Source organism: Dysidea avara, chromosome 5 (assembly GCF_963678975.1).
Source record: "Dysidea avara chromosome 5, odDysAvar1.4, whole genome shotgun sequence".
Classification (NCBI taxonomy): domain Eukaryota; kingdom Metazoa; phylum Porifera; class Demospongiae; order Dictyoceratida; family Dysideidae; genus Dysidea; species Dysidea avara.
Window position 1 is genome coordinate 12,981,650 of NC_089276.1, and position 8,246 is coordinate 12,989,895.

Sequence of the window (8,246 nt, forward strand, 5' to 3'; positions counted from 1 at the left end):
TAGTTGTCACCCTGTAACAATTCCCCCATTCTATGTGTATCCTTAAGCTGTATATACAGTGTACCAAGCATTATGTTGGTGTGTTGTGATTGGTATAGTACAAGAAACTAGCATTAAGCAGTGCTTACTAACCTGGTGCAATAAAATAGTAAAGGAATTGGTAGGTAATTTACAATAGCAGTATAGGCACCACTGGCTAAACAGCATTATAATATTTGCACATATTGATCACCCCTATTGACATTACACAGTAAACTGTACAAATACGAATTAAGAAAACTACTAAGTTACTACATTCCAGACAGTATAAAACACTGCTTGAAGGCTCTTAGTTTACTAATTTGTTAAGCTGCTTTACTGTAGTTGTACCGATAGTAAAATGTCAGTAACTATAAGTATATGGAACATAATTGTTTTACTAAGTTTTAAACTCTCAGTAAAACATCAGTGAATGCAGGTTTACTGAAAAACTACTAAAATAACAAACAATTAACCATTTCATATACTGGGGATATATCACTCTAGTAAACTAAGAAACTTCAAGCAGTGAAAGGTGCAACATAAATAGTCACACTACTGACTACTTTAACTTTGGACAAATGTTTTGATTTTAAAAACTGCACCATGACCAGTACCTATATATGGTATGTATGAACAATACAATTTTACTTAGTCTAATTTCCTGTATAGAATTTTCCTATTATATATCACAGGGGCGGATCCAGAGTTTCGAAAGAGGGGGGGCACCTTTCTGAAAAACAGTTGAAGACCAAAAAAACTTGCTGAAAACCAGTTGAAGACCCCAAAAAAAAAAAAAAAAAAAAGGTCACAACAATAATAGCTAGTTATCCTTACCAACTATATCACGTCTGTTATGTAAAATAAAATCCTATTTGTAGCTTCATAGGTAAGCTACACTGCCTCATGAACATTGTGACTGCTTTATTAGAGTAATTGACTGCTCTATTAGAGTATCTCGATCTTGTATGCAATTTCTTGAAGGGGGGGGGGGGGGGGGCATTTGCCCCAAATGCCCCATCCTGGATCCGCCACTGATGGTATAGGGTGGTTTCAAATATTCTTCCGTGATATAGATACTAAACATTAGTGATACTATATATTTACGAGTTCATAGCAGAAATTTCTGCAATTGCAAACTTTAGTCTACAAAACACAGGCAATTGTCTTCACTATGACGATTCAATAAAAATAGAATCCAGAAAGCTTAGTCAAAATGTGTGAATTCATACAAAAACATGCAGCTAAAATTTAGTGGATCAAGAATTTGCAAAATATACACAAATTGTACCTCGTACATAAACCCGCCATTCAGAATAATGACCTGCATGAGCATGTAACCAATGGCAGTCAATTGATCTATCCCTAAGTGCCTATTTAATATGTCAAATTGTTATACAGAATAATTTATGTAACAACTTTAAACAGGGTGTAGGACCAGGTGTCCTACAGACATTCAGCACCTGTGCTGTAAAGCCTTAATAAATATACTAATATCCATTTGGTTCCACCTGGGGTACTTTGAGATAATAAGTCACTCTCTAGAGTTCCTATGGATACATATATACATGAAATTGAACATCCTGGCTGTCTGGCAGACTCCTGTAAGCATTTGAGCATTAATCGGATGGCTGCAGGTTTGAGACTGCCTGGGTCATTCCAGTCATGGATTTTTTCTCCTTTCTCCACCTTTTCAAACAAAACAAATTTCAACAGGCTATAGGACTGGGTGTCCTACAGACCTTCAGCACTTGTGCTGTAAAACCTTAGTAAAAAAATATAAAGTATTGAAAAGGTAAACCTTCATTCTGTACATATTTCAAAATTGTGTGTGGGTGGGAGACAATAGTGGCATATTTTACCACAAAAATTATTGTAACTTTAGAACAGAATAAGCTATAGACTTTCTGTAAAACCAACTTATTCTTTAGGGAAAATGCTTCAATTTGACACCAAGTTTGTGGATTTTGGATCATACAAACATGAAATAGAGACAAAATGGACAGTTTTTGAACATTAAATTGCCTGTAAAGGTCACCAAAGGTCAAATCTGAGGTGGCTCCCTATCAAAAAATAATCTTTGTCATGCACACAAACCTTTTGCCAAGTTTCATGCTTTTGTCCAAAAGTGCACAAAAAGGCCTTTTTTTTTTAAAGGCTTACAATCCTGACTAACATGAGCCAGAGCCCTCTTAATTTTTTTTTGTAAAGATCCACATGCTTTAGTGGAGTAATCAAGCATTCATTAACAACTGAAACTTGATAATCTATAATGCAGTAAAGTTTCACCTCATATTAATATTAAAAAGTTATACATTCCATTACACATGATAGAATATCACACATTGCTACATTATAAACACAGGTGATGCATAACCGAGTACCTGTATGAGTTGATAGTGCTGTAGTCTGCAGATTTTTAAATAGTCATGGGGATTAATCTATCACTTGGGTGTGCAAAATATAGACTCACTTGCAATTAGAAATCACAATAATTGTTTATAGGTCATTCCATTTTTGTCAGTGTATTCATGGTTAACACTTTGTACTGCGATATCAATTGATAATGAGAGGTTTAGTTAAGGAAACATAATTGTAACATTGTTTCATGACCAATCATTCAACACATATCATGCACCACTATGGTCAACAGATGACTATGCAATTATGTGATCGTGAAACCGCTATACTGCTGCAAAACAATTACATAGCTGTGTATGCGCACATACAGACATTCACACCATACTATCATCTACAAAAATCACTAGCACCATTGTCATCAACCACCAGAGGACGACCCTCTGAACATTTCAAAATACTACAAGTCAGAACAAAATCTTACTGATTTTCCTTCTTACCCCCCCCCCCCCCCCACACACACACACACACACACACACACACAATAGAATTATGTACATTGTCAATCACCCAGTTCAGCCATTCACAAAAACTTAAATTGATAATGCCTGTTGATCGCAATACATGATGCATGTATTTCAATGGTGGAATGGTGGAATTACCATAATTCGCTTTATTTTGTGCAAAAAGTTTTCATGTTACAAATGAAAATATTTTCGCATGATCACTTGAATGACTGCTCTGTTAGAGTAATTTGATCTTATGTAAAAAAATTCATGTAAAATTTTCATGCATATGAAAATTATTTTATCACAAAAAAAGCAAATTATGGTAGTCCACCCTCATTTATATGCATGGTACTATTCAAAGCATACACAGAAGCTGTATTCATGCTATATATAGAAGCTGCATTCATGCTATAATATAGCTTCATTTAATAAGGAAAATACACAGAGAGGGCATCTAGGAATTCCTGCATAATAAAAGCGGATATTTCAAACTATGGAGCACATGATTAACACACTAGTCTATTATGTTCTAGAGTTCATAAACTTTGAACAAACAGCTATTGCAAAGAAATAGCTTCAGTGAAGTGCTCACTGCAAGTTCAAACATGCATATATAATTTGGAGCATGAAGTTCAGACTCGTAAGAATTTAAAGCCCTCAATTAATTAATCCCTAAGTTACTAGTGTGAAGAATGAATGGCCCAGCTATGCTAATCACTTCAACGTAGGCACTTATAATTTCTAGGCTGGTCAGTTTTTATAACCAAACACCTAGCTGTGAGAAAAGGGTAATGATAAAGTTTTCACATATACAAAGATCAAACTTATGTCACAGCTACAGGATGAACCATGTACGTATGGGAATAACTTGAAATTCGGTGTACATATACACATAGGCTGATCATCATAGCAGTGCTTGTCAGCTGTTTGAAAAACAATGGAGTTACAGCTAAGATCTAGAGTTACAAAGCAAAAATCTAAGAAGTCTAAAATCATTAGATTGAGATACTCATCACTGTGTGGTTAAAAAGTGCACAAAAATGTTACTGGGTTTGAACCAGGGACTTCCATACCCATATCAAATTCTACAGTATTTTATTGGTAAAAATCCCTTGGGATAAGGGGTGGTCCATAAGCATGAAAATTCCATATCTCTGAAACTATGTAATAACCTTAAATAGCATAAAGAACATTTTCAATGTTATTTAACTACCCTAATAAATCAGTCACTACTTTAATTAAAAGAGCAGTTATTTGGTTAACCAAAAATCTATTATCTTTCAAGTTTTGGGGACACATGGCAAAGTGTACCAATTTTCCTCCCCTATTGGCAGTTCTGCTTTATAGTTACGTGCATCAATATGTAGCCCCAGTTGAAATTCAACTTTAAACTCAAAACCATACTGCAGCTGAACCCCTATACAACAGCTAGTACTATACCAGCTGGAAAATACTCTACACATTAAAACATTCTAATAGAGCAGTTAAGAATGTTTTGTTGACCAGCTATCCCAGACCTGCATTGAGAGCCTGTGAATTGATGGACTATGTATAGGTATGTACATAAGCTATACAGTAGCTTAGTTGGTAACATGAAAATTTACCTACTTTGTTAAAATTATAAACATTATTTTGTAAGATTTCAGATTTGAATTAAAACTTATAGGCTTTGGAAATTGCACCTGCATGCTCCTTACAGATAAGAAAGCATGCATAAATATTATTTTGTATTTTTTTATTTTAGTTTTTCTTAATACAGCATTTCAAATAATTAAAAGATCTTAAAGCTCAACCTATATGGGCTGAGAGGTGAACTCTACCTAAAACTGTGGGCAGCCCTACCCCAAAAAAAGAAGTCGCATGATGGGGTATGCATCAGTATGCTATCAAGCTGAAGTGGCTCCAAGTGCAGTTTCCATGACTTGCGGTTAGTCTCCTTACTGGAGCCACCTCAGCTTGGCACATATGCCAACATGTGACTTTTATCAGTCTGGAGGTTGCAAGTACAACATGTAAGGATCTGTCGCTTATGGAATGCGCTTCCATTAATTGACGTTAATCTGTCTATTGACACTATCAGGAACAGAGTCAAGTCCCACTTCTGGAATCATTTCATTCATAACTTTGACCCCCTCAACCCCCATACACTGCACTACCACTGTCCCTGTAGTCGGTGTGTTACTGATCATTTCTCGATTAACTACACACTGTTTTAGACAATTTATCATGTGTTCTTTTATTATTATTTTATAATTACTACTTTTGGCTGTAGGAACAAGCCTACAGACCTTTAGTACACCATGTGTATTGTCAATTCTTGTATCTGTGTGTGTACCTAAGCTCATGCTTGTATGTGTGTACTATAAAGCATTAATAAATAAATAAATAAATAAGACACTATCAAGACACACGGTAGTGTGTCGTGCGGCCCAAGAAGCCGGCGCGCAACACCCGTGAGTATATTGACAGGAAGAAAGAAAACGCAATTTTCGCACCTCCGTAGCTCTGTGATGCCTTGATGAAACAAGACGATTTTTGCTGTGGACATTTCCTCCACCTTCAGCACTCCACATTCCAAAGGTGAGCGAAATCGCTTCAAGCGTTCGCGAGATATGCGACTTCAAAAATTGGCTTAGTTTCTTCTTCTTCTTCTTCCTCTTTTCGCACACTTACAAAAACTGCTATAAAACGCGAACGCAATGTCCGATTGCCTTGAAATTTGGCACACAGACGGGGAGGGTATACCGGCGCATCACTGTACCAACTTTGGCTGGAATACGATAAACAGCAAAAGAGTTATGAGTGATTATTCACGAAAAATAACACCAATATGTTGTCACGCCTACAGGGTAAACCGCGTATGGGAAGAAGCTGAAAATTGGTGGGTGAATAGGTTAACTATTGAACCTCAAACCTTTTGTGGTTTGAAAGAAATCGAGCTAAAAACCAGGAAGATACAACGAAAAAATCAACAGTGTGTAACAATTATGCAATCGAGATTAGCTAATAAAAACTACTATACTTGCCACGCCTACCAGATAAACCGCTTGGGGTAATGCTTTGAAAATCGCTGTATAGATGGAGCAATCATCTTAGAAAGGCTCTTCAATGGCGTAGAAGAATCAGACTTAAAGCCACGGAGTTATAACACGAAATCCAACTTGGTGCAGCAAGTGGGAGATCGAGATACTCTAATAGAGCAGTCACCCTAATAGAGCAGTCAACCTAATAGAGCAGTCATCCTGAAGAGAATTCAAGAGATCAGCAAGAAACAAGTAACCTGTATAGAGATCAGCTACAAACAAGTCACCCTGTAGAGAGATCAGCTACAAACAATTCACCCTGTAGAGAGATCAGCTAAAAGAAGTTACCTTGTAGGGAGTTCATGCAACTATGGAAAGAGATAGTTCAGCTAGAAGAAATCACCTTGTTGAGTTTAGCTACAAAGAAACTACCATGTAGAGAGTTCAGTTACAAACAAATCGTCCTGTAGAGAGATCAATAGAAGAAATTACCTTGTAGATAGTTCAGCTACAAAGAAACCATCATGTAGAGAGTTCAGCTACAAACAAATCTCCCTGTAGAGAGATCAGCTAGAAGAAGTTTCCTTGTAGAGAGTTCAGCTACAAACAAATCACCCTCTAGAAAAATCAGCTAGAAGAAGTCACCTTGTAGAGACTTCAGTTACAAAGAAACCATCATGTAGAGAGTTCAGCTACAAACTAGTGACCTTGTAGAGACATCAGCTAAAAGAAGTTACCTTATAGAGAGATCAGCTACAGAGAAACCATCATGTAGAGAGTTCAGCTACAAACAAAACTCCCTGTAGAGAGATCAGCTAGAAGAAATTACCTTGTAGAGAGTTCAGCTACAAAGAAACCACCATGTAGAGAGTTCAGCTGCAAAGCAATCACCTGTAAAGAGTTTGGCTACAAACAAATCTCTTTGTAGAGAGATCAGCTAGAAGAAGTTTCCTTGTAGAGAGTTCAGTTACAAACAAATCACCATGTAGAAAGATCAGCTAGAAGAAGTTACCTTGTGGATAGTTCAGCTACAAACAAATTTCCCTGTAGAGAGATCAGCTAGAAGAAGTTACCTTGTAGAGAGTTCAGCTACAAAGAAACCATCATGTAGAGAGTTCAGCTGCAAACAAATCACCTGTAGAGAGTTCAGCTACAAACAAAACTCCCTGTAGAGAGATCAGCTAGAAGAAATTACCTTGTGGAGAGTTCAGCTACAAAGAAACCACCATGTAGAGAATTCAGCTGCAAAGAAATCACCTGTAGAGAGTTTTACTACAAACAAATCTCTCTGTAGAGAGATCAGCTAGAAGAAGTTTCCTTGTAGAGAGTTCAGCTACAAACAAATCACCCTGTAGAAAGATCAGCTAGAAGAAGTTACCTTGTGGAGAGTTCAGCTACAAAGAAACCATCATGTAGAGAGTTCAGCTGCAAACAAATCACCTGTAGAGAGTTCAGCTACAAACAAATCTCCCTGTAGAGAGATCAGCTAGAAGAAATTACCTTGTAGAGAGTTCAGTTACAAAGAAACCACCATGTAGAGAGTTCAGCTTCAAAGAAATCACCCTGTAGAAAATTCAGCCACAAACAAATTGCCCTGTAGAAAGACCAGTTACCTTGTAGAGAGTTCAGCTACAAAGAAACCATTCTGTAAAGAGCTCAGCTGCAAACAAATCACCTGCACAGAATTCAGCTACAAACAAATCACCCTGTAGAGAGATCATCTAGAAGAAGTTACCTTGTAGATAGTTCAGCTATTCTAGCTGATCTCTCTACAGGGAGATTTGTTTGTAGCCAAACTCTCTATAGGTGATTTTCTTTGCAGCTGAACTCTCTACATGGTGGTTTCTTTGTAGCTGAACTCTTTACAAGGTAATTTCATCTAGCTGATCTCTCTACAGGGAGTTTTGTTTGTAGCTGAACTCTCTACATGATGGTTTCTTTGTAGCTGAACTCTCTACAAGGTAACTTCTTCTAGCTGATCTCTCTACAGAGAGATTTGTTTGTAGCTGAACTCTCTACAGGTGATTTATTTGTTTGCAGCTGAACTCTCTACATGATGGTTTCTTTGTAGCTGAACTCTCCACAAGGTAACTTCTTCTATATAGCTGATCTTTCTACTGGGTGATTTGTTTGTAGCTGAACTCTCTACGAGGAAACTTCTTCTAGCTGATCTTTCTACAGGGAGATTTGTTTGTAGCTGAACTCTCTACAGGTGATTGTTTGCAGCTGAACTCTCTACATGATGGTTTCTTTGTAGCTGAACTCTCTACAAGGTGACTTCTTCTAGCTGATCTTTCTACAGGGAAATTTGTTTGTAGCTGAACTCTCTACAGGTGAT